Source organism: Micromys minutus (genome assembly GCF_963924665.1).
Source record: "Micromys minutus genome assembly, chromosome: 13".
In the NCBI taxonomy this organism is placed as follows: domain Eukaryota; kingdom Metazoa; phylum Chordata; class Mammalia; order Rodentia; family Muridae; genus Micromys; species Micromys minutus.
In genome coordinates, this window is record NC_137982.1 from 31801847 (window position 1) to 31828593 (window position 26747).

The following is a 26747-nucleotide window of genomic DNA, read 5'->3' on the forward strand; positions in this document are numbered from 1 at the left end:
CTTAACTTGCCTAAGTCTCATTTTATTTTTATTTGCTACTACAATTACTTAAGCATTCCTAAAATATCTATTAGCATTTATTTACAAGTGAGAAAACCTCCTAACATTTGTTTTCTATATCATAACAAAACTTTTGTAGCATATTTCTAGTGATTCTAATGACAGAGTGAACTTATTAACAGAAAATATATAGCATACATTTTATTACTAAATAATTTGTCATTACCACAAACCAAATGCCCAGCCTTATCAATTATCTTTCTGAGTTTCAATTGCTTCTTGATCTACCATTTATTTCTTCAGTGACCATGTTGGAAATTCTGTTATCATAACTTTTCCTCAGCTTATGCTCTACCATCGTTCAGACACTAGATCACGGAGACCTAACTCACATCTCTTCCCTTGTTTCCACTCCACTGTTACCATCTTATCCACGTGGACTGAGATACTTCATGCCAATGATACTGTCATGCTTGAGTGGTTTATGTTTTGATGACACTTCTTTTTTCTCATACAATAAATATGAGATTGAAAACAGTGTAACACGTTTGACAAATAAAGAGACCATAAATAAAAGTAATCTTCGGCAGACTGATATTACAGTCTAAAAGTTAAAACTGCAGATGTCAAGCCAAGATGAATACACAGCCTCACACAAGTTCTTTATCATCAACAATGTGTTGATGGACTGAGTGTTGCCTCTGCTTTGACTGCTGTGGGAGCTAGTACTTTTTTCATTGAGGCCTTATTTCCTAATGATGGGTGGTCCAGTTGGATGATTGAGTAGAAAGAACAGCATTTTTATGGGCTGGCAGACAATTTTCTCAGTCTGGAACCCTGTTCATGAAGTGGTTTATTCTGATAGAGTAAGCCTAACTTCTCACTCTGGCCAAATTCCCTGAAATTAGTAAAGCTTCCAGATTTGAGCCAACTTCTATGGCTTTCTCTTCTCCCTAGAGTACTCCCTAGGTGAGCTTCTATGTGGTGGGAGGACCAACCAATTCTGAGCCAAACTTCTAGCATCATTGAAAGTACCACATTTCCTAAACTCATATTTTTGATTATACTATTCTCTTTTTAAAAATACCATCCCTCCTTACATGTGTTTTCCCTACTATTTTTTAAACTTAAACTGTTTACAAGCATGAACTCTATACATTTATGGTAAAGCCTTTTTTTGGGGGGGGTTATGCACCTACTAGTATAGTAAAGTTATGGTGAGAGATAGGACTAATTTTTTTATTAATTTAAATATGTATATATTAGTCTCTGGAAACTACAGACAGGCATGTAATTATTAATCACATAATAATGAACAAGATTTTTTAGTGTTCTGTTGTTAGATGTGACTATGTCACTGTTTTGAACAGCCAAATAAAAGTGAAAAGGAAGTTAAGCTTCTCGTGGGTTTGTAAAAGTAAATGAAAAGAGCAACGGCGAGGCCTGACAATTCTTCCTCTACTCTTACTGCCTAGCAAGGTGGTGACATGAGGGCAGGACCTAGAAGAACCATGAGGACCATGGTGTAGAAGCTGAATATTGAGGGAGGCAGAGATAATCTTTCATGTATGTATTGTGTACGTTTATGTTATTGATAAAAAATAATCTATCTTCTTTAGCTTTGTTATTTTGGAATTTGTGATAAATAATGCATTATATGCTAACAACTTCTCAATCAATCCTTCTTGAATGAATGAATGAGGTACCATAATTGAACGTAACCTATTTCCTTCCAGCATAGCTTAAAAATCTTAAAACTGCGTAGTTGGCCAAGTATCTGGGCAGAAGGTTAGAACTTAGAAATATTTGTACTTTTTTTTTCATAGATAGCTGTTGGTTTGAATATTTAAATAGTTATCAATATTCAAACCACATCAAATTTTAAATGAGTATTCCTATCTATTCCAAAATCTCATAGCATTTCAAGTGCTACAATAACCTTTGTCTCCCATTCTAACATCACCTCAAATGTAAAGAATCTATTCACACTTACGCCCTTGGATGGTGCATGATCTCTCACGTTTACCAGTCTAGGCTGCTTCTTAAGTGTACATGAGTTTGTGACCCTGCCATGAGGTGTTCCCATAAAGAAACTTTTACTATTGATGAACACACACCACCTCACACATACATAAGCTACTGAAACAGCCAATGTGAAACTTTTACTGAAATTGCCTTCTCTTATGAGCTCTTTTGGGTCAGAAGCTAATTACCCTTTGCCCTTTGTCCTTTCCATTCACACTGGTCAAACCACACTTCCAAGCTGCTTCCTCCCCTCTAATCTAATGAAGGCAGGAGTAGGGGCATCCTGCAAGGATTACTTTCTTTCTCCTGTGGGTCTCAGCATGAATAACCCTTCATACAAGCACAGACTTCCTCTCAGGGTTCTTTTCAAAACATTTTTTTCTGGAAGCCATGTTGCTTGTTTTTCTTCACAACAAATAGAGACCATTAATAATAAGAATTCAATCTGAGTTGTCATAATTGGTAGAGAGTAATCTCACCCTTTGCAACCAAATATACTACTCAGAAAAAAAAATCAGCGTCTTAGTTGATTTATGATTTATTTGTTTGTATGATGAATGCTGACACTCTAAGTAATAATGTGTTGCTAAAATTAGTTTTTCAAAACAACTTTCAATTACCTATTTTAAATTGCAAATAATTATAGGAAAAATGAATAGGATTTACCTTTAAGAAAAAAAGTAAAAGGACGTATGATAATTGCATATACCACACAGATGTCTCGAATTTCTGCTTCATATGTAGTATATAAAAATTAAAATATTGATATGGAGATGCATAGGTGAGGAAATGTGAGAAATTATAACATTTTGAAGAGTTAAAAAGAAAATTTATAGTTAAGAAATAAAGCTATTGTGAAATATATATGTTATAAAACAATACTATAGATGACCTATTATTTATGCAAAATATATTTCTTCATATGTGCCTGTGTATGTACAGAAGTTATGTAAGCAGAAGGAATGGATGAAGTGAAAGAAACCTGTTAGAACTGGAAACACGAGAAAAAAAACAAAGAAGAGCTGTAACATCTTAAATACTTCCCCCTTGCTTTTTTTCCGAGTTTCATGTATTGCTCTTAGAACTGTAAAAAAAAAATAAATAAATAATTAAAATTAGATACAAGTTATAACTTTGACTCCAAAATTGTATTTTTAGAATATATTATAATCTCATTACAGCAAAATAAAATATATCATGCCCACGAATAACAAAGAAGTATTTTAGTTGTAAAAGAGAGAAATTTGCTTAGTCAATTTAATGGTGTTACCTATGACAAAGCCACAAATTTTAATGTTATAAAGTCAGTAAAATCGATAATTACAGAGAGCACACGATGCTATAGAATGATTTCAAATGTTCTGCCGAGTGAAAAAGTGCAAAAGGTAGAGTTCAGGGTTATTCAATATATAATAAGACATTCTAAGAACTAGAAAATACATTAAATGTTTTTTTAAAGTATTTTTTTCTAACACCTGACTGAAAATGAGAGGTTTTGATTACTCCCGAAACCATCTAGCACACTCTACATCTTGGAACAAAACAGAAGTACCGTCTTGAGGCTGAAGATTAAACATGGGTCCCACAACCACACCAGCTTTATGCATAATAGTCAGAAACTGGAACCAACCCAAATGTCCCTGAACCAAGGAACGGATAAAATGTGGTTCATTTACACAATTAAATAGGATTTGGCTATGAAAAACAAGGACATGTTAAATTTTATAGCAAATGATGGAACTAAAACTATCATCTGGAGTGAGGTAACCTAGACTCAAAAGGACATGTATGGTATGTACTCACTTATATAAGTGGATATTAGTCTTAAAGTACAGAATCTCCACACTACAATCTATAGATACAAAGAATCCAAATAGTAAGGAGGGCCCAAGGAAGGGTTTTTGAATACTTCTCAGAAGGGGGACATAAAATAGATATCGGAAGTGGGTAGAGGGAGGGATCTGGTTGGGAGAGGGAATGGAGAGAGGAAGGGAGAAGATGGGTTGATTATTATAAGGAGATAGGGGAGATAGAATGGAAGTCAGTGGTAGGGGGAATCTATAGGATGTGCTAGAGACCTGAGGTGGGGTAAGCTCCAAGTAGTTTATGGAGGTGACTTTAGCTAAGACTAGTAGTGAGGTATATAGAGACCAAAGTGGCCAATTCCTACAGCCTGGTAGGATTTCCACTGAGGGAAAAAGGATAGCAACTCACTCACAAAACAGTCAACCCAAAACATGCCCTGCCTATAAGATGTACAGGGACAAAGATGGAGCAAAGACAGAGGAAATGGCCAACCAATGACTATCCCAAATTCAGACCCATCCCATGGGCAAGAACTTAACTCCGGCACTGTTAATGATACTCTGTTATGTTTGCACATAGGAAAAGCAACTGTCCTCTAAGAACCTCTATCCAGCAGCCAATAGAAACAGAGATCCACAGCCAAACATTATTAGATGGTGCTTGGGGAGTCTTGAGAAAGAGTTCGGGGAAGGATTGAAGGACCCTCAGAGGATATGAACTCTACAGAAAGACAACAGACTTAACTGACCTGGGCCCATAAACTGAGCATGGGCTGAACCTAGACACCCCCCACCCTCCCTGCCGGCAAGTAGCAGATGTGCAGCTTGGTTTTCATGTGGTCCTTCATAACTGGAACAGGGGATATCAGATACTGTTGTCTGCCTGTGGATCCCGTTCTTCTAAGTGTGCTGCCTGGTCAGGCTCAGTGGGAGATCTACTTGGTTGATTTTTTTTTTTTTTTTTTGCAACATAAGCTAGGGAGTAAAAACTTCAAATAGTGGAATTAAAAATCTTACATAGGGGACAAATCTACCTGTAGGGAATCTCTGGTTTTGCTTTCATGAGAAGACTCTTCAAATCACCAGGTAGCTAAACACTCAAGAACTTTTATTTTAATAACCACACCCAGCTTTGTTTTATACTAAAATGGAGACCACTAAATCACATTCTCAGTTTTGATATGTAATCTTAATGTCAATTTGTTCTTTCAAAATGACTAGTATGGTTACTAAGAATTGTTTCATACTTATACAAATTACTATATTAATTTCTTTGATACTTCTTATTTATCATACATATATATTCTTTTATCCAGGTGCATTAAACTATTCATCAGTAAAACCATAAAGACCTATTCAGAAACTCACACTTATTATTAAGTGTTAACTAAATTAACTAAGTACTTTGATTCTTCTGGTTGCTAAGCAATAATTTTGTTTAGGTACAAATTAAATATGCTATTCAGTGATATTCTGGCTTATCATCTGGAGAGTTCTGGATGTCAGCCAAAGAAGGAGTGTTTCATTCTGTTCCACCATGAAGGCAAATCCATATAGCTTACAATGGACCAGGGGAGAAGATCCTGCCACTAGCTTTAATAGCATAACATAATGCCCTTCCTGTAAGTGAGCTGTGCTTACTTCTATTTAAAAAGTAAAAAGGCATAAGTACCAATGAATGTGTTATCTACGTAAGAATCTGAAAGGTTATTCTTGAACACATGAAAGGAAAGCACTTCTGGATTCAGTGAATGATAACACTGCTTGTATTGACCATCCAACCAGGATGAGTTCTCCATTAAGGTAATATGTTCTAGCTTTCTGTTTGGTTTTATGAATGGTTCACACTTGCAAATTTAGAGAAAGACAAGGAAGAAAACAAACAATTGGGATCTTGTTAGGTGATTTCCATATTAGTATAAATTATTTATAAGAGACTTTATGAGGAGGCAAAACTACTGAGTGGCAAGGCAATGGAGATTCATGAAGTACATGTAAGTACATCTAAGTACATGTAAATACATGAAGTGCATGTAAGTACATATATAGTACATTTGGTTAGCTGGGCTTTTGCATGAAAGTGAGGTAGAAGAACTCATGAGACACAATGAAGAAATAAGTCATTGGTATATTTAAGCCTCTAGAGCGGTTTTAGGACAGAATGCTGAGCTTTTGTGTTATTCAAAACCATGTACTATTTATAAGCATAATATTAGATATATATTACTAAATTCATTTTTTTCTACAAAAATGTGTTCTTTCATGCCTGATTCAAAAGTTTTTTCAAATGCAAAGATGGAAAGGGTTTTTTTTTCTTCTGCAAAATCATTAATATATTCAAGGTTTAACTTTCCTTTCGCAAGTGTTTCTGAGTATACCATATGGCACCAGTAAGATTTGAAGGTTTTCATTTGCTGTTTAAAAAATCCGAGTGAAGTTTCCTTTCATAAGCTCATGCATACTGGTTATTTTTTAATAAGCATAAAGCTTCTATATAACACCAAATGCATGATTTAACAGGAAGAAATAAAAAATGCATGGCGATGTAATAATTGGCTCACTTAGTTAAGATCTCTTTTGAAGCTCAGTCATTAAGGACAGCAGTCATGTGTTTATTAGCTCAAGTTGTATTCTGTGCTTATATTTTTTCCACAAAGTGCTAGAATATGTATCTTGACAAATTACAAAAATACCTGTTACCTTTCCTAAATCTATGCCCACGCAGAGCAACAAGTTCATCCCTGTCCAACAAGTTGGGTTAGAAACATTAATGTACTGGGGCAAATGTACACTTCCATTGTTCTGTGAACAAAAAGGATGTTTGTAGTCTTCCTTGGCTGATGACTTCTCCTTGCCCAAGGTGGGGGCACCACTAAAATTCTGTATTTGCATAACAACTTGGCTATAAAATTAGGGTTGAAGATCATACTGTAGATGAGTTGTCCATTTGAATATGTTGGCTGAAGTTTTTATTAGCAGCCTCTGTTAAGTGGAACTAGGGAGAAATAATTTTAAAACAAGACATTATTAGACCAATTTTGGGAGGCCTGTGCACACTCTTTATTAGCTGATGAGCTGCTCTTTCTTGGGCCTTACATTTTTTTGATGAAGGAGCTGGTATGTTGTCCTACTCTATACCAAATTGCTCAGCTAAACAGTTCCTCTTTCAAGTTTGAAAATTCTAACGTCTTCAAGTGCAATGTATGTTGATTTCTAAAAAGATTCTGCTGTTCTCTGGGGGCAATTTACTTGTTTTTCTGCACATTTTTTTCTAAGTGCAATTACTGGAAAATAAATCAAGATTACATCTCAACATAAAATAAATGAGCCCTAGAAAGTAGAGACACTGGGCATACAAGGTGAAATTATTAATATGGGACTCAGTATTAGGAATAAAATTCCCTTAAGAATTGCATGCTGCCAAAGCTGACATTTAAAAGGATGAGAGGAACTAGGCTCACCTGATGTTTATAACTTTATGCACCTGTATGGTCCACAAATATTAATTGAGCATCCTGCATCATTTGAAATTCTATGACTGACAAACAACCTTCGATTCACATTCTCAAGAAACTGAGAGTCTACACAAAAATGAAATATTTACAGGGATAAAATATATTGTAAGGAGAGTGGCATGGAGGTGTAGCAGCAAACACAAGCCCCTCAGAAAGATGTAACTTAGAAGGAACATGGAAAGATCACCAGGGACTTTCCTGCCAGGGAAGGGAGAAGCTTCACAGTGGAGACACAACACCACACAGATAAAAAATGAGCTACTTTGGGTGAGTTTTAAGGAGGGTAAGTAGAAAATACTTAGGAAGAAGGGCACAAAGACTTTAGGTTTATAATAGCTTATAATTTTTATTAAAATGTCGACTTATAAACATCTATATATTGGAATTTTTTTTCCCTTAGCTGTGGCCAGGCAGTCCCATTTTTTGGAGGTGGCTTCTGCAAACTTTTTGACCGGTTAGGGATGCTTGGGAAACAGTGTTTTCAGATGTTTGCAGGGAAGATACCTGATATGGCTCAGGTTCCCCAGACTTTGTTTCCAGCCCTGAGACATGTAGGGAAAGACAGTCTTCCAGACACAGGCTTTGAAATCCTAAGCCATTAGGACTGAAGGAATGATCATCTTGCAAGGATTCAGGATTATCCAGGCTCAGAGTACTGCTAAATTTACGATTTAAAGCCAACCCCAACATTAGCTTTCAAAGTGTTTATTGCTTTGTATTATTTTTATGTTTCTGAGTTTTGTTTTATCTTACTTATAAAAGGAAAAGAAATATACAAACTTTGAATTAAAAAAAAAAAAAGAAGAAATTCAGCTGATATAGCTTGAACATCAGTAGACCAGCACAACCCAACTTGAGAAGATAGTGCCAATATTTAAAGTTTTCCCATGCTGTCTTTATGGACTTAGTCTTGACCTAATGAGTCACAGAAAACCTTAATCCCAGAAGTAATGGCATAAGACAAAAACATAGGTCCATAGCAGTAACACAATTAGAAGAAAATACGGCAGTAATTTAGGTTTTTTAAAAAAAAGTAGACAAGGGACTTAAGAAGCTAGACAAGTAGATCAATTGGTATAGTACTTCTTGCAGATGTTCAAAACATCAAGTTTGAACCCTTGGGAGGTATAGTCAGGAGGATTAGAAGTTCAAAGTTGTTTTGAATGCTACATAATGAGTTTGGGGCCATCCTAGAATACATGAAATCCAGCTTCAAAAACGAAAATAAACAAAAGAAGCAATTAACAGTGCTTAAATGAAGAAAGAGTTCTTTTTATTCCTGGAAATAAAGACAGTCTATCATGGCAGGCTGCAGTTCATGATGGTAGGACTATGTAGAAGAGACTGTTCAGATCATAGTATGCACAGAAGCAGGGAGAGTAGACCACAATCAGGGGCTAGATGGTATCCTTCCCAGGCCCACTGCTTTTGATTTACTTCAGCCAACTGGGCCGCATCACTTGAGGCTCCAACATAGCATTGCCAGCTAAAGAACAGCAGTTTAAAACAAGATGCTTGGGGATACTACATGTCACATAAAAGAAAACCTGAAACAACAATGACATATAGACAGAAGGAAGGAAACAGTATGGCAATGTGATGTCAGAGAAGATTGCTTTTAAGATGACACTCATTTTGGCCCAAGAGATGAATAGTTGGTTAGTATTCATCTCTAAATTGGGGTGTTGAAGGCCAGTGTCAGGCTTGGGGATTGGGAGAAAATGGAAACACATGGAAAAAGACATAGGTGTTATACAAGTTGTATTTATACAGATTCTAGTAAATACTGTAGCCTGAGAATCAATGGGGGTGGATTAACAAGCCCCAAAGAAATACATAGTCTAATGTTTTATAGATGTGTTCTTCAAGGCAAACAAAAGCAGAGATATGGGAATCCTTAACATAGAAACAGGAATGCCATACAAAGAATCCTGAGAGTAAAACACCCAAGCACGGGTAGGGTGAGAAGAAAGGAGAGCCAAGGGTGAAGCTGAACTGTGGAAGACAGGAGGACAGAGGGAGAAGGCCAAGCATACAGGGAAGAGGGACAGTGTGGAATTTAAGTCAGAAAAGATGCCAATAGCAATAATAGTGTAGGTTGAGGCTGACATCATGAAACTGGTGTTAACTGTCATTGGCAGTTGTTTTTTTTTTTTTGTTTTGTTTTTTCTGTTTGTTTGGTTTCTTTTTCTTTTTCTTTTTCTTTTTCTTTTCTTTTCTTTTTCTTTTTCTTTCTTTTTTTTTTTTTTTTTTTTTTTGTTGTTGTTGTTTGAGAAGGTTTTTGTTGACTAAAGGACAAAATTCAGTTTATGGTACCCTGAAGTGCAATAGAACTTTTGAAGAAAAGTTAACTGTCTGGAAAGAAAAATAAATTTAAGTATGAGGAGAAATAAGAGAAAGACCAGACATTCAACAGAATTGCCAAGGAGGAGAGAATTTCTTTGTTCAATTCACTAGAATGTTTGTAATTAAGAAGTGGGTGACTTTATGAGCTCTAAGAAAAAGATAGCTAGGGGTGAGTGAAGAGGAAATCAGGACAATGCCAAGATAAAAGGGGGAAACTGAAGAGCTGAACCTAAAACAAAGAACCATGGAAGAATTGAAAAGCCCCTGACAAGGATATTTGCTTGCAGCCCTGAGGAGAAAGTCAACTCATCAATTAGCACTTCACCAGCATTTACAGTCCTGAGACTGCAAGGAACATATCTACAGTAGAAATTTTCCACCTCAACACAGTTCCCCTTTCTGTCCCATAAAATCCCCAAGTCCACTGTGTCTAGGTGTGTAGTCTCAACTCCTCTGGCAACATTGCTTCTGTTACTGTTCCCATGAAGGAAATTTGCAACAGTTGGGGTGAGTCTCATCTCCTTTCATTATCACATCTCCTCCACCACTCCTGATCTCAGGGATTCCAGGAGCGCCAGTAACAGAGTTCAGATGCTCCAGTTTAAGATATCAGGTGTTTACTTCGAGATGATGAAGACTTAGAATTCATTTTCAGGGACACACTGGGTCCAAGTGAAGTAGAAGCAAACAAACGAGACCAGGGGTATGTGAACTGAAGAGCTGGGGAATGAACTTGTAAAGCTGTCTTCTAAAGCAAGTGTAGGAACTCCGAGGCATTGCCTTTGGTGGGAATCTAATAACAAAATAAACACATAACTTTGAGAAGAAGCAGCTTGAGTAGATGGCAAAAGCTATATAACAATTAGAGGGACCAAGAGAAGTGTTGGTTATTTATTCATGCTGCCAACATCACATTCTGCTAAGGAAGGCAAGACTGGGACCATCTTTTAATTTTGAGGTGGCTTAAGCAAAGGAGAAAAAAGAAAGGTTGTGAGATATACTCAGGAATTTTATTTATTTATTTTATTAGAGAATATGGTTTACTAACAACCAACAAAATGGCTTTGTTTTGAAAAGTCTACATTTTTCGAGTAACATCTGTCTGTCTGCTTGGGGCTGATTACTCTCATGCAGAGCCTAGCATTTCATTCATCCTCCATCATGGTATGAGCAATGACCAAACAAACTGTTCCAGGGATTTTTCACAGAATCAAAGAGGCTAAAAAGAAATGTAATTTTTGCTGTTTTGGTTCAGAGTGTAGATTCTCAGCTTTGCAGGTTTCCTGTGGCCAAGTTTGTCCATTTCACATCCAAGACCCACAAGTAGTTTTCCCTCTTGTCTTTAATATACATTGTTTATAATTTTTTTCAAAGCCATTCCTAGCAATAAGTAAGCTTATTCTAAGACGTGGTAGAAATCGGTTATGCACTGGCATGGTACACAACAAACGAACAGACATTTTTACTGAAACCATTATTAACTAATTAGGATAACTAGGGTTTAACTTTTTTATGGATCCCTTAGTGAGGAGATAAACTCAATGAAATCCGTCTTTCCTTTCTTTCAATACAAGCATGTGTATTGAACCAGTAAGGCATGTGACGCTCAGCCTAGGCACTGCCATCTGGGTAGTTCCAATGGATGTGTGTCTTGTTAAGCTTTATTAAGTTTGCACCAACACAGCATTTTCAACCTCTAAACACAGGAAAAGCAACAAACAGGTGGAGATCAACAAACACGGCAGGGAGATTTTAAATTACTAATCAGATGGAAGAAATGTTTACAAAGAACAAGCAAGAAAATGGAGTGCCAACTGTTGTAGCCACAAGCACGAGAAGGTGAGAATCAATGGCTGCCTGCCAAGGAAACTTCAGACCCTGTGTATTTAGCACACCACCACAAACAGAGACACTGGTGTGGGCACATCCACACCCACATAGAAACAATGGCACATTTTAAACAGAGATGTAGGGGGCAAAGCTTCAGACTTTGGCTTTCAATCTTCCATACCTTTGGTTGATTTTTATAAGAAAACTTTGTAAGATATAATGAGTGAGGAGTAGGTTGAAGAGAGGGCTCAATGGTTAAGACCACTCATTGTTTTTGAAGCAGAGTGAAGTTGAGTTCCCATCACCCATATGCTAGCTTACAACTGACTTCAGCTCCAGTTCCAGAGAGTGTGGTGTCCTCTTCAGGCACAAATGCAGTGCAACTGAATAGACATGATGTAGGGTCCAGGAAGGGCCCCCTGAGGCAGAGATGCTGGCAATTTTCAGTTAGCATACTCTGTCCATTCTTACTGAGAACAGATGTAATTTCAGAGTAGTGTAGAGTTCCAGTTTTCTGTTTCCTGAAGATAATGAACACTTTCTCAATTGATTTTTGATCATTTGCATTTTTTGGAGGGCTGTTCCATTCATGTTGCCACATCTATTGGATGGATCAGTTCTGATGTTTAATTTTTTTGATGTATTTATAAATTCTGGCTAATACCATTAAATAAAACTAGGATAGAGCCACCATGATGCTTAATAGCATCAAATTGTTTAAGTGAGGAGACGAAAAGTCCAAAAGAAACAGGGATAGCTCTCCCCATTGAATGCTCCTGAGTAAATAAGTAAGTACGAAAATGATCAAAGAGGAAATCATACATTTTGGGAATATGGAACTCAATAAAAATACACTTTCCTGTACTGGTGTGACAAGGTCCCCAATGGAACAGTCTGATAGTAGAATACAAAGATATAGACTGCAAATACATAGATACAGTAATGTAGGAAAGCAAAGAGACAGTAGAACAATGAAGAAGTTGTGGTCAAGGCCAAGGAGAACCTAAATAGAAAATAATATCTTTGGTCTCTTATTAAACAGTCTTATAGAAAAGAGAGCAACTGTTTCTATAAAAGAAATCAGACATACCCAAGTGCAGGGTTTAGAGAGGGAAAGGAGAGAATCAAGCGTTGGCAAGATTCACGATACTTCTAGTGTAATTAGAAAAGAAAGCAACTGTGTTTATGATCTACAGTGATCAGGAGAAGTGATGGTTGAGAATTTATGTTACTTTAGAAATTATTTGTCTTCTGGGAGACAAGAAATATTTCTTATTTACCAAATGCTTTGTTCCCCAAATTTGTTTTTGTCAAACATTGTACGTTGGATAAATGATTGAGTCTCGATAATGGGATGCTGAAGGAAGTAGTATGCTTCAAATAATCACAGTGTAGTCATAGGATAAAAGCAGCAGTTCCTCTCTCTGTCCTTGTCTCTCTGTCTTTCTATCTGTCAGTCTATCTATCTGTCCATCTCTCTCTCTCTCTCTCTCTCTCTCTCTCTCTCTGTCTCTCTCTCTCTCACTGTGTGTGTGTGAGTGTGTGTGTGTATGTGTGTGTGTGTGTGGTTGTGTTGCTCCAAAACACAAATCTATGGCCATAGATGGACGTGATACCATGCTAGATAGAGTACAGAACATTACATGTGTGGAGCAGTGCTGTTTCCTTCACAGAAATGTTGAGTGGCCTGGCTGAACTTGAGGAGGACACAGCACAAGTCATTCTTGAACTGGAACAGGAAATTATATGAGAAACATCAGTCTATGGGACGAGTAAGATTCTTACATCTGTGACTCATTTATCTTTTCCTGTCACTTCTCAGCAGTGTCTTTTAGGTTTACTTTTAATTGTGGGATTTTAGCATCACAGTTGCAAAAAACAGAATTGCTAAAAAATATTATTGTAAGATGGGAAACAGAAGTCTGATTGCTGTTTATAGTCCTATTTTGAAAATATAGTAGACAAAAAAATCTATGTTATAACAGAATTACTCTGACCCAAAGTTGTCAGAGCAAGTCCGGAGACCATAGAGTACCGGGTTCCTGCCTCTCCTTCTGCATACTTTGAACTGGAGTCTGTGTGAAAGATGCTTCAGTGGGGTTGCTGCTTAATTAATTAGAGACAAGAGAAGAATAAAAATTTAAAGAGAATTGTAGATTAGGGGCTCGGATGTTCAGCAGTGACACGGGCTCCTCTGACAACTGAAGGGTCAGTACCTGGGAAAGTGAGGACATTGCTTACAAGCATTAGCATCCAACGAGCAACAATGTGCATGCCAGGATAATGAACTTAAAACAATAGTAATTAACAGGCTAAGACAAAGGATTAAAATTAGAAATGAATGGCACGGTGCTTTGCGCTTGCTTGTAGAACAGCATTAAGCCAACTTAATCCATTTTAATTCATCCTGAAACCTGCAGTGCAAATGAAATGGATTCAAGGGTCAGGTTCAGCTCCTGAGAAAGTGCGATACATTCACCTGTGACAATTCTTTCTGGAGTGATAAAGTAAAGGAAGTCTCTTAAGAACTCTGAGTGACTCCACGGGGTCCCCAGAGATCAGGTGTCAAAGTTGTCTATCAGATGCCTGAAAAGAAAAAGGGGAAGCATTACTCAATGCTATTGTGAGACAGTTGTCATTGACTGATCGGGCCTTTGAAGCTGGCTTTCACAGTCAATGAAACCACCTGAATAGATGAAAGCCAGACAGTCTCTGACAAACAAGAGTCTATGGAATATTCATTGTGCATCTGGGAGGGAAAGATTAATGTATTAGAAATTAAAATGGGACCAGAATGTATGATCTTGCTCTAACACTTGGCCAGACCTGTGTCACCCACTGCTAGTGCCTGAAGTCGACAGACAATTCTGCCAAGGTAACTGAGAATCATTAAGCATCCTGCTATTGTGCGTGGTGAATAATAAAACTTTCTCCCTATTCTTTGCCTGGAGCTGACAATGAATAATTCTGGAGCTATTTGCAATGTTAACAGCACCTATCTTGCCCATCCATTCCTTTACGATAAGGAGGGAAATATGCATTTCAACAGGCTGTGCAGACCCCGATTCCCAGGCATTTCAAAGGACACCTGTCACTCAAGTGAAGGGCCTGTCAATCTCCCATGTGTGATGGTGCCAAGGAAATGGCCAAAAAGATTATCAGTATTTTATTCCCCCCCTTTTCCAGATTAAAACACTGTTACATTTGCCATAGACTGACAAGTGATTTACACTGGTAACTATAATGTGTTTAGGACCAGAAAAAAAAAATCTATTCTCTCAGGCAGGCATATTCTTCCAAGGTTTACAACTGTCTTACGTATGCTATCACAAATATGATCTAGACCACACAGGATGTCATTATGCCCGATATTAGAAGCATTTAATTTGTTTGCTGACACAAAGGTGACATTGATAGAGCTGTGATTTTGACGTCAGTCCCATACTTCTAGGAAATTACATGTAGGCTGCGGTCCTGATAGTCTTGTGCTTGTGTTGGGCTCCCACGCAATAATCATGTGTGACCAACTGAGGATTGTTCTTCCCCAGTATATCACTGCATGCATAGCTCAACCCAGAAAAGTGCCCAAACCAGTTGTGATTGATGGCAAATACTCTGATGGTTAGATTATACAAAAAACAAAGGAATGTTTAGTACTTCCTTCCATGGACAATATGGAACCATTATTCAGATTTACAAAAGCCACTGGAGATTTAGTCTTCTCAGCTAATTCTCTGTCTCATGTCAGGACCCCAGTTGTTCCAGTGAACCCATTATCTTCCTTTAGCTTACAGTTAAATCAGTGATCTCCAAATCTAAGATCTATCTTCTTTACCCTTGTAGAATGTTATCAGAGTTCTTCTCCTAACCAGAATAATGTGAGTCTTCTTTAAAAAATTTCCTTGAGAGTTCCAGAGCACATTACACTTTATATTGAGCACAAGAAAATTTGTAGATGATGTCTCATGGTAATTATGTGCAAAGAAGGTTGTATCTGGCAGCTTAAAAAACTATCCTGTTGAACTCTCCAGGTTCTTACTGAAGAGTAACATTTTTTTTTTTTTTTTGGCAATGCATTTCATATAACAGTCTGTCTTTTATTCTTAAAAAATTGGAAGTTGACAATTTTCATGAGATATATTTTAAACCAGGGTCCTACTCTGTCCAAAAAATGGTTTTACATTTCCCTTGTATAAATAAGAAAAAGGAAGTTAATATGTAAGTAGGTAGATGACTTGGTCTTGCAAAGAAAGAAATTTAAGGCTCTGAAACCCATAAGGTAATTTTAAAGATGAATAAACTTCATGATGATAACTGACAGGAATACAATACATGTAAATAGAAGACATTAGCCTCCCTAGATCTGGAGTTACAGATGATTTTGAGCTTTCTGATGTGGAGATTAGGAACTAGACTCGCATCTTCTTTGAACAGAATGTACTTTAATCTGTTCAAAGTAATTAATTAACAGAATTTCACTGTTAATCCCTCCTGAAGAGCCTAAAATATATTTGAGATTATCAAAACAAAACATTCTCCTATGAACCTCTAGTATAATGAATGTAAAGAGACAGAGAAGTAAAATAGGCACTGCCAGGAACAATAATTCTAAAACTAAGTGTCCAAACATCCATTGAGACATAGGGTTTTTCACTATGTGCGTTGGTTTCCACGTGAGTCCTCCAGAGATCCTCAGCTTATGTGGTTTCTCTTTAGTCTTCTCTTTGATGTACTGAACATTTGTCTGTGTTGATTTAACATTCTCACCACCATATAGAGATTTCCTACGTCCCATAATGACATCAATGTAAAGTCTACCTATTTAATTTTCAAACCAGTCTCTTCATATATTTTATCATCCCATTTTTACAGAGGGAAAGATAGTTCAAATGGTACACTTATTAATCAGTGTGGTTAGGTTTAAATACATCCTGTTTAACTCCAGAGTTCATGATCTTAGCTGTGATTCTACACTTACTTATGAGAAGTAATATGAGAACAAATATTAATATATATATATATATATATATATATATATATATATATATTTATATAACAATATCCCCTTGAGAAGTAAATGTAATTGGCTTGTAATACATAACAAACTAAGAGAAATACTGTCTGGTACGTGGATATATTTATCTTAACAGCAATAAAGTTAATATAATTTAGCAATACCAACTAAATCACATATGAGGAGAGAAAGAGACAACATTTTTTTCTTCATATTCAAGTCTTGTTTTTATCACTTGCTGTATTCAGGGTTTCTCAAAATAATCCTTTCTCCTAATAATGCTAATGGGCTGTACATCTAATGAAAAATTTGACTCTATGTTTACTAAGAAAGTATTCTGCATCACTTACTTCCCCTGAGATGTAGCATGAGTATCATTTTAGGTAAAGCTAGAATAGCCACAATACCAATTTCTATTTCAGATTTACAACCTTGTCAGAAGTCAAGTCTGTCTGAATGGGTCAAACTACAATGACAGTTTTTTTTTTTCTTTTCCTAACACCTGTGCTTGCTTTTTTTTTTTTTTTTTTTTTTTTTTAAACCAACATCTCTTTTGGCATTTCTTTTTTATCAATATTTGTCAAACCAACATCTCTTTTGGCATTTGTTTTATCAATATATGTAAGTTTGAAGACATTACTATTGCAAATTACATTTAATATGAAATTAAATGAAGTATTCTGGAGGTCTAGAAACTAACACCAACAATGTTATTTGCAAATAATTTGTTGCAGTTAGCATTCTATGTAGCGGTAGGGGTTAAATTACTAGAGAAAAACCAGTGCCTTGACAGGGGAACAGATGTCTAGACTGTGCAGTTCCAGTCAGTTCGTGACAGGCAAGATCCCCATTCCCATTCTGCTAAAAAGTACAGTCCAATCTTCTACAAGCCTGGCCAGATCTTGAAGGCTTCAGCTCCCAGGCTCATTCTGCTAACCTAGGCCTAGAGTGTGTCTGTTCCCTCAAACTTTCTAGTTCTTTCTGAACTCTGGATGACTGGTTCAACTCAGCTATTCTGGTTTAAAACCCTGTTCCAAGCTGACTGATTCAAACTGGCTTCCCTTGCTTCTCGCTGAATTGCTCTGTTTGGAAAAACTGCCTCTGAATTCCATAAACTGAAATGCAATGAAGTGCACTGAACTGAATTCAACTAAACTCCACTGCATTGCCTGAACTCAACGGAACTGACTCTGCACTGCTCTTCAGAAGTCTCTCCTTAGGTACTGTTCTCATTTTGAGAGTTGGAATTATCCTATCTCTGACTTTGTCAAATCTTTCTCTGCTTGGTCACTTTGTCGGCCCTACAATTAGATGCCTTTAAAACGTGCTTGGTTCCTTCTACAAATTAGCATTACCTTTATTGTTTGGGATTACATGTATGTACTAAGGGTATGTCTGTATTGCAGCCAGAGGGATTAAAGGTATGTCATGCTAGCCAGATCACACAAATCTAAGTCTTTAGATGTGATTCCTTGCCAGAGTAGTCATGTTGCTGGATTAAAATTTCTCTCTAGGGAATAGTAATGATTTCATGGAGAGAATCATCCAGGCTACCAAATTAACAACAGGATAGTATCAAAGGAAAACATTTGATAACAGCAAAGGAAATAGTTACTCAGAAGAAAAGGAAATTTATGGAACAGGAGGAAATATTTTTAGCCTATACTCCTGAAAACAGTCAATCTCTTAGATATATGAGAAACTCCTATATAACTCAGTAGCACTATAAAATCAATAAACAATCTAAAATGTGCTAAAACCTTGAATAAACGTCTTTCAAATGAGTGCATGAAAATAGCCAGTAAGTATTCTCTTAAAATAATCAGAAAAATGAAATTAAAACTATACCTCTACTATCTACTTATATTTGTTAAGATGTCATCTATAAAAAAAACAAACACAAATGCTTGTAAAAAGATATAAACACTGGAAATTTTGTAGGTATTCTTCTGTGGCAGAAAGTTTTCTGAAAAACTAAAAGCATAGGTACTGGACTGTCCAGCAATATCATTACCAGATATCAATTTAAAAGAATCAAAATAGAGATCTTGAAAAGGTTTTACTAGCTGTGCCCACTGAAGATATATTTACAATACACATGTGAAGTAACCCAAAGAAGCAGTGTAGTGAGATATGTAGTAAGAGATAAGCAGGTAAATCTGTGGTGGATATGAGTTATTCAAATATTCAGTGAATACTTATTGTCCAGACATTAAAATAGATTTAATCTTGGATGATTGTGTAACCAACATAATACATCCTGGGCACCATGATCCCACTTTCAGTTGAAAATCAGACTGTGAGAACTGTGGCTTCTTGGTGGATCAAAGCTTACAGTAAAAAAAAAAAAAAAAAAAAAAAAAAAAAAAAAAAAAAAAAAAAAAAAAAAAAAGGTTTTATCTTGTATTCCAAAAGAATAATTTTGACTTGTGTGTAGAAAATGCATATTTGGGGTATGCAGGCAGGCAAGATGGTAAGCTAGGTGACTAACTAGAAGACTGACAGTCATACATTGTGTGTGTGTGTGTGTGTGTGTGTGTGTGTGTGTGTGTGTGTAAGAAAAGGGAAAAGAGAAAGAGGGAGAGACAGAGAGACATACAGAGACACATAAAGAGAGAGAAGGTGAGAGAAGGAGGAAGGGAAGGAGGGTGAGTGGGAGGAAGAGAGAGAGAGGGAAGGAAGGACGGAGGGAGAGAAAGAGAGGGAGGGAGGGAGAGAGTCTCAAAGGTTAGAAGTATGTTGACTATTACAAGAACATAATTGAAATATTCATCAGAGATGTTTGGGCATACTTTTTCAAACCAGATGGCAAAAATAAGTGGGTAGGAAATGCTTGTTTGTAACAGTTGATTAGAACACATTAAGAAAAACAAGTGGAGGAAATTGCTTCATATGGTTTCTTGGGATACAACTGTCCTGAAAACGAATCAGCAATGTAGTTAGAAAATGGACTCTTAGCAATTAAAGCTGTCAGAGAAATAGACAGAATATGTTACTCTTTTAAAAGAGATCTATGTATTACATGTAATTTTAATTCCTGCTTTGTCTTGAGAAAAAATAATGCAATTATTTATTACTCAGATAGAACTCTCTTTTATTTATTCAAACAGGCATTTTATACCATGATCTAATTAGTAGTATCCTCATTCTATCTATCTATCTATCTATCTATCTATCTATCTATCTATCTATCTATCTATCCATCTATCTATCTATCTATCTATCTATCTATCTATCTATTTATCTATCTTTCTTTCTTTCTATTTATCTATCTACTTATTATCTATCTCCTTGTGTATTTATCTTTGTGTATTTGTGTGCATGCATGTTTACCTGGATGGTAAATATTTCTATGTATACACAAGGGGATTTACTTCTGGAATTAGGATGTTAAGTTTGTATGTCTTCATCAATTGTTCTCTTTCTTAAGTGAAAGAGATACAGAGCAACAGAGAGAGCCAGCACACAGCTATCAGGCGTAGCAGCCTGCCCACAGTGAGCTGAGCACCCAGAGGAAATGCAGGAGAGCTCTCCCTCCAGAGCCCAGGGGCGAGCCCGCAGTCTCTCTCCACTGCCTGATTGGGAAGGGACCTCCAGGACCCCTCAGGGCACAGGGATCACAGTATAGTCTGGGATCAGTCTGATCTGGCCTCCATCTGTACCCAGAGCCATAGGAAGAGCTAGCATACAGCCATCCGTTCTGAGCACCCAGAAGAGACACGGGAGCAATTTTTGTCCTGAGCCCACTGACCTCCATCTGCACTCAGAGATAGAGCCAGTTCATCGCCATCTGAAATCGCAGCCTGCTCATAGAACACTCAGGATCAATCTCCCTCTGGAACATAAGGCCCACAGATGCACAAGATAGACAAGCTCCATTCAGAGACAAGATCAACTAACATCAAAGAAGATGGTAAGAGGGCAAGCACAAGAATCTAGCACAACAGAAACCAAGACAACCTAGCAAGATCAGAACCCAGCTCTCCCACCACAGCAAGTAATGTACATTTCCATACACCAGAACAAGATTTGGACTTAAAATCATGCCTCATGCTGATAATAGAGGGCTTCATGAAGGGCATGATTCACTCCTTTAAAGAAATACTGGAGAACTGAGATGGAAGAATACAAGGCCTTAGAGAAACACAGGAAAACACAAGCAAACAGATGAAGGAACTGAACAAATCCATCCAGAATCTAACAATGGAAATGGAAACAATAGAGAAACAGAAAGAGAGACATCCCTGTAGATAAAAAACCTACAAAAAAGATCAGAAGCCATAGACACAAGCATCACAAACACACTACAAGAGATGGAGGAGAGGATCTCAGGGGCAGAAGATAACAAAGAAAACATTGACACACAGTCAGAGAAAATGTAAAAATTAAAAAGCTCCTAACATAAAGCATCCAGGAAACCCAGGACTCAATGTGGATAGCAAACCTAAAAATAATTGGTGTAGAAGAGAGCTAATACTCCCAAATAAAAGGCCCAGTAAACATCTTCAACAAATTATAGAAGAAAACGTCCCTAACCTAAAGAGATAACCATGAACATACAAGAAGCCTACAGAACCGCAAATAGATTGGACCAGAAAAGAATTTCCTCCAGATACATAATAGTCAATATACCTAATGTTCAAAACAAATAAAGAATACTAAAAGCAGTAAGGGACAAAGGACAAGTAGCATATAAAGGCAGACCAATCAGAATTATACCAGATGTCTCAACAGAAGTTATCAAAGCTAGAAGATCCCAGAAAGACATCATACAGACCCTAAGAGACCACAAATGCCAGCCCAGGTTACTATATCCAGCAAAACTCTCCATTACTATAGTTGGAAAAAACAAGACATTCCAGGACAGGACCATACTTACACAATATCTGACCACAAATTCAGCCATACAAAGAATAATAGATAGAAAACTCCAACACAAGGAGGGAAACTACATCCTAGAAAAAGAAAGAAAATAGTCCGTTTGAAACAAAACTAAAAGAAGAAAGCCACACAACATAATTCTACCTCTAACAACAAAAATAACAGGAAACAACCATCATTATTCCTTAATATCTTTTAACATTAATGGACTCAATTCCCAAATAAAAAGACATACATTATCAGACTGTATATGTATTTTGCTGCTTACTGGAAACTCATCTCAGCAACAAAGACAAGTACTACATCAGAGTAAAAGGCTGAAAAACTTTCCAAGCAAATGGTCCCAAGAAACAAGCTGGAGTAACCATTCTAATATCAAATAAAATAAATGTCCACCAAAAGTCATCAAATAGAACAAGAAAGGACACTTTTTACCCATCAAAGAAAAACATCTATCATGATGAACTCTCAATCCTGAACATCCATGCTCCAAATACAAGGGCATCTACATTCATAAAAGAAACTCTGCTAAAGCTCAAAGCATATATTGCACCACACACAATAATAATGGGAGACTTCAATACCCTACTCTCATCAATGAACAGATTATGGAAGCAGAAATTGAACAGAGATTCAGTGAAACTAACAGAAGTTATGAACCAAATGGATTTAACAGACATCTAGAGACTATTTTATCCTAAAACTAAAAGAATATACCTTCTTCTCAGCACCTCAGAGCACCTTATCCAAAAACTGACCATATAGTAGCTCACAAAACAGGTCTCAACAGATGCAAGAACATCAAACTAATTTCATACATCCTATCAGATCATCATGCATTAAGGCTGGTCTTCAATAACAAAAACAACAAAAAGCCCATATATACATGGAAGCTGAATAATGTTCTATTCAAAGATAACTTGGTCAAGGATGCAAGCATGTCATATGACTTAATTGATCAAAGAAACACTCAGTCCCTACTTATATACATTGTATAATTAGCCTGGAATATAACAAAAGTAAAAAAATTCTAAGTCAAGTAGTGGCTGTGGGAGTAATGTTCTTAAAAGGTACTTACATTTTCTGTGAGGCCTACAAGGTTCACTCTTTCATCTGTAGAGTACATATTTTCTGTGCCAGTGTGGTATTATTCTAGGTACTATGCAGAGTGGGTAGGGAGGATAATATTCTTACTTTTGACAAGTCAATACTGCAGCTATATCTGATTTCTTGAAGGGAAAGAATGTAAAACATAATTAGATTATCAAATACATCAGATTTTGGCTTTGCAGAAATTGCGTCCTGAATTGTGTGCAGAATTCAAATGTTTCAAGTTTCAGTCAAGTGTAACATGCGTTTTCCCTCCCACTGTTCGGAGCCCTGTTTTGAGCATCCCACTCCATTGTGCCCCCTTAGCTAGGCTGCAGGACTCCATTATCACCTTGTTGCCATCTAATAATTAGGAGCAAAATGTTTAATTCTATTAATTTCTTCCCTAATCTCACATAAGACATTCTATATTGAGGTGTAGCTGATTGCTCCTATGTTCCATTGGCCACCATCACCTCTGTTCAAGGCATAAACTTACGGTATTTATCAGTGAGTTCATAGCTCATTTCATGTTATGGCTGCTACATAACTATAGTTCAGATAAAAGCAGTGTCTTATGTCCAGTCTTACCTTCCCTATAGTCCCAGTTCCCCTTTCCCATATACCAGACATGGGGGTTTAATGGTGATATCCACAATGTGCTTTGTTTGCCTATGCTTTCTCTATTCAAGCTGATACCAAACCTCTAGAGCTTGTTTTTTTTTTTTTTTTTTTTTAATTTTAGCACATGACAACAGCAGACTAAGTCTGTATCACTCAGGAGCTAAGAAGAACACCTGGCCAGGGAAGAGAAGGGTGTGTAAGAAGAGCTGCTTGAATACTAGTCCAAGAAACCTATACCAAATTCTGTTCATGGCAGTCCCAGGGGAATGTACCCCCTGAAACATTACTCTCTTTTTAAGTAATGACAGTTTACTCTAAGAATTTTCTTTTTATAAAAATTTACAAGCTAGACCCACCTTTGGTTTTTTTATGACAAAAGTCACACTTTACCACACTTTCCAAAACCTAGGCAAGGTCCTTGAAATTGCAAAAGCCACAGTGAGCTCACAGCTCATTTCCCTTTCTACACACATTAAATCTGAAATCTTAGCCTCTAATCCTGTTTATCTTTGCCATTGGTGTTCTCAGACTTAAAGATTTCCCACTCACTAGAGAATCCAACTGAAGTTCCCTCTCCTCCTCAGCAACTGGAGAACAACAAATATTCTGAAAACAATGTTTGCAGCCCAGTGGCTCTCAGCATCCTAAGTGACATTTGACAAACCTGCTCAAATGAAATTAGGGCTTGCAAAACTTTACTCTAATATTTTAGGGGGCAGAGATTAAAGCAAAATTACTTTTCATAAAAAGGCTTAGGGAAAACCTGCTTTTCATTACTGCTTACGGCCTGAAGTGGTGGGTTGGCTCTCTGGTATTTCTGGGTAGCTGGTGTTCATGTTTCCGAACAGCATGTTTTGTAGTTTTTCTTTTTAACTTTCTATTTCAATTCAGTGTAAGGGAAGTGTTCACTTTGTGTCATTTCCCTTTAACAAACGAACAAACAAACCTCAAATTGATTTAGTGAGACACATTTAAAAGCATGAAGTCTTCACAGGAAACCTTATGTCCTGAGTGAAGGAGTGCAGAATGTTTGGATCTCTCAAAATGTAATAAATATTTACTCAGAAGTTCTGCTATATTTTTAATTAAACAAAACATAAATAAATGTACAGATTTTAAAGGAATTTTTGCATAAAATTATATGCTTATATTTTTGTTAGTACTTGATATTTCTAAAAGGTTTGATAGTGTGCATTAAAAACTTACTAGTTACAATGAGCATAAAGTACATATGAAAAAAATGCAACATGGAAATAGTCAAAGTTTTCTTGATGTGTAAAGATTAAACATAATTATTTTTAAACACCAAGGATTGCCACAAGGCTGCATTCTTAGCTCTTGAATTATTAATGATTTAAGGTCTAGGTGTACCCCACTCTGAGAGGGTGCTATACATTTATTGATTTTTCCTAAGAAGAACTGAGGTTTCCAAATTTTGGCCTTCCTTCTTTTTGAGCTTCATATGGTCTGTGAGTTGTAACTTGTATATTCAGAGCTTCCTTGGTCTAATATCCAATTATCAGTGACTGCATATTATGTCTGTTCTTTTGTTACTGGGTTACCTCACTCAGGATGATAGTCTCTATTTTCATCCATTTGCCTATGAATTTAGTAAAGTCATTGTTTCTAATAGCTGAGTAGTACTCCATTTTGTAAATATGCCACAACTTTTGTATCCATTCATCTACTGAAGGAATCTGGGTTCTTTCTAGCTTCTGGCTATTATAAATAAGGCTGATATGAACATGGTGGAGCATGTGTCCTTGTTATATGTTAAAGCATCTTTGGAGTATATGCCCAGAAGTGGAATAGCTGGGTCTTCAGGTAGTACTATGCTCAATTTTCTGAGGAACCACCAGACTGATTTCCAGAGTGGTTGTATTAGTTTACAACCCCACCTACAGTGGAGGAGTGTTCCTCTTTCTCTGAGTCCTTGCCAGCATCTGCTGTCATCTGGGTTTTTAATCTTAGCCATTGTGATTGGTTTGAGGTGGAATCTGAGGGTTGTTTTGATTTGCATTTCCCTGATGACTAAGGATGTGGAGTATTTCCTTAGATGCTTCTCAGCCATTCGATATTCCTCAGTAGAGAATACTTTGTTCAGCTCTGTACCCCATTTTAAATAGGATTGTTTGATTCTCTGGCGTCTAACTTCTTGAGTTCTTTGTATATATTGAATATTAGACCTCTATCAGATGTGGAATTGGTACAAATCCTTTCCCACTCTGTTGGCTTCCCACTTTTGTTTTCTGAGATTTTTCTTAATAAATGTTTTCAGTGAACATATAGATCAAAAATTATGGGTCTAGATGTGGGATTTGGTGTCTTAATTAGAAGACCTAATTAGAGAAATATCTGCAGAAAGAATACCGAAGGTTGTGATGTAAAGGTGTACAACTGTATACTGTCTACTCCATAATGACATTTAAAAGTTTTTTTTATTAGATGTTCTCTGCATTTATACTTCAAATGTTATCTCCTCCCCTCCCTACTCCCATTCCCCCTCCCCTTCCACTTGTTTTCATGAAGGTGCACCTTCTCTCAACCACCCTCTCCACCTCAGTGCCTTGGCATTCCCCACAATCACATTAAAAAAATATTTAAGTATCTTCTTGTTAATATTTATTTGTTTATTTTGTTTGAGGACATGCATGTGTCATAGAATGTATGTGTGTATTTGTGTGTGTGTGTGTGTGTGTGTGTGTGTGTGTGTGTGTGCTCATAGGGTAATTGCAAGAGTCAATTCTCTTCTACCCTGCGGATTTCTGGGATCAAAGATTAGGTTATCGGGTTTCACAGCAAGTACCTTTGTCAGCTGAATCATATCTCTTCTAGAAAAAGTTCAAGGATGCATTTAAAATCAGCATGAGTAACTATGGGTAGTTTGTTTCTATGAATATATACCAAGTATTTGTGTCTATCACAGCCATAAATGCCTTTGATCAGTAACACACTGAGAACACTAAAGAGTAGGCACTGTGACCTGTGCCTAACACTATTCATAAACTGTGATAAAATGTGTGAACAGGTAGGTGAGTAACTGCTCTGATGGTCAAACAGGAAGGAAGGAATAGATTGAATTTCATGCTGCTGGGTGTCATAGTGTCCATTATTGGAAGGTTCCTGACCATCGGGAGTACTTGTTATACATGCCAGCATCTAGCCCTCCTCAATACATAATGAATAAAAATATTCTGGAATTCATACTAAGACTGGGGATAGTTTTAAATTAATATTGCATTAGTTATTTGAGAATTTTATATGATACACTTTGAACATATTTTCCCCAAGTCCTTCTAGATCTTGTGTCATCACCCTTACACCTACCCACCCACACCCCTTCCAGGGTTTTTATCATGTTTTCTGGTTTTTATCCAGTCCAATTTGTATTGCCTAACTATTCTGGGCAGTGGGGCCTGCACTAGGGTATGGTTGACCCACGAAGGACCATGTCATTAAAACAAAACAACAACAATGACAAAACAACTCCTTTTCCCAGCAACTATCAAATTGCCAATAACTTCTCAGCTACATGATGGGATTTTATGATTGTCCACATCACTCCATGATGAAACTTTGTCTGGCCTGAGCTTGTATGTTTTGTTCATGTTGCTATAA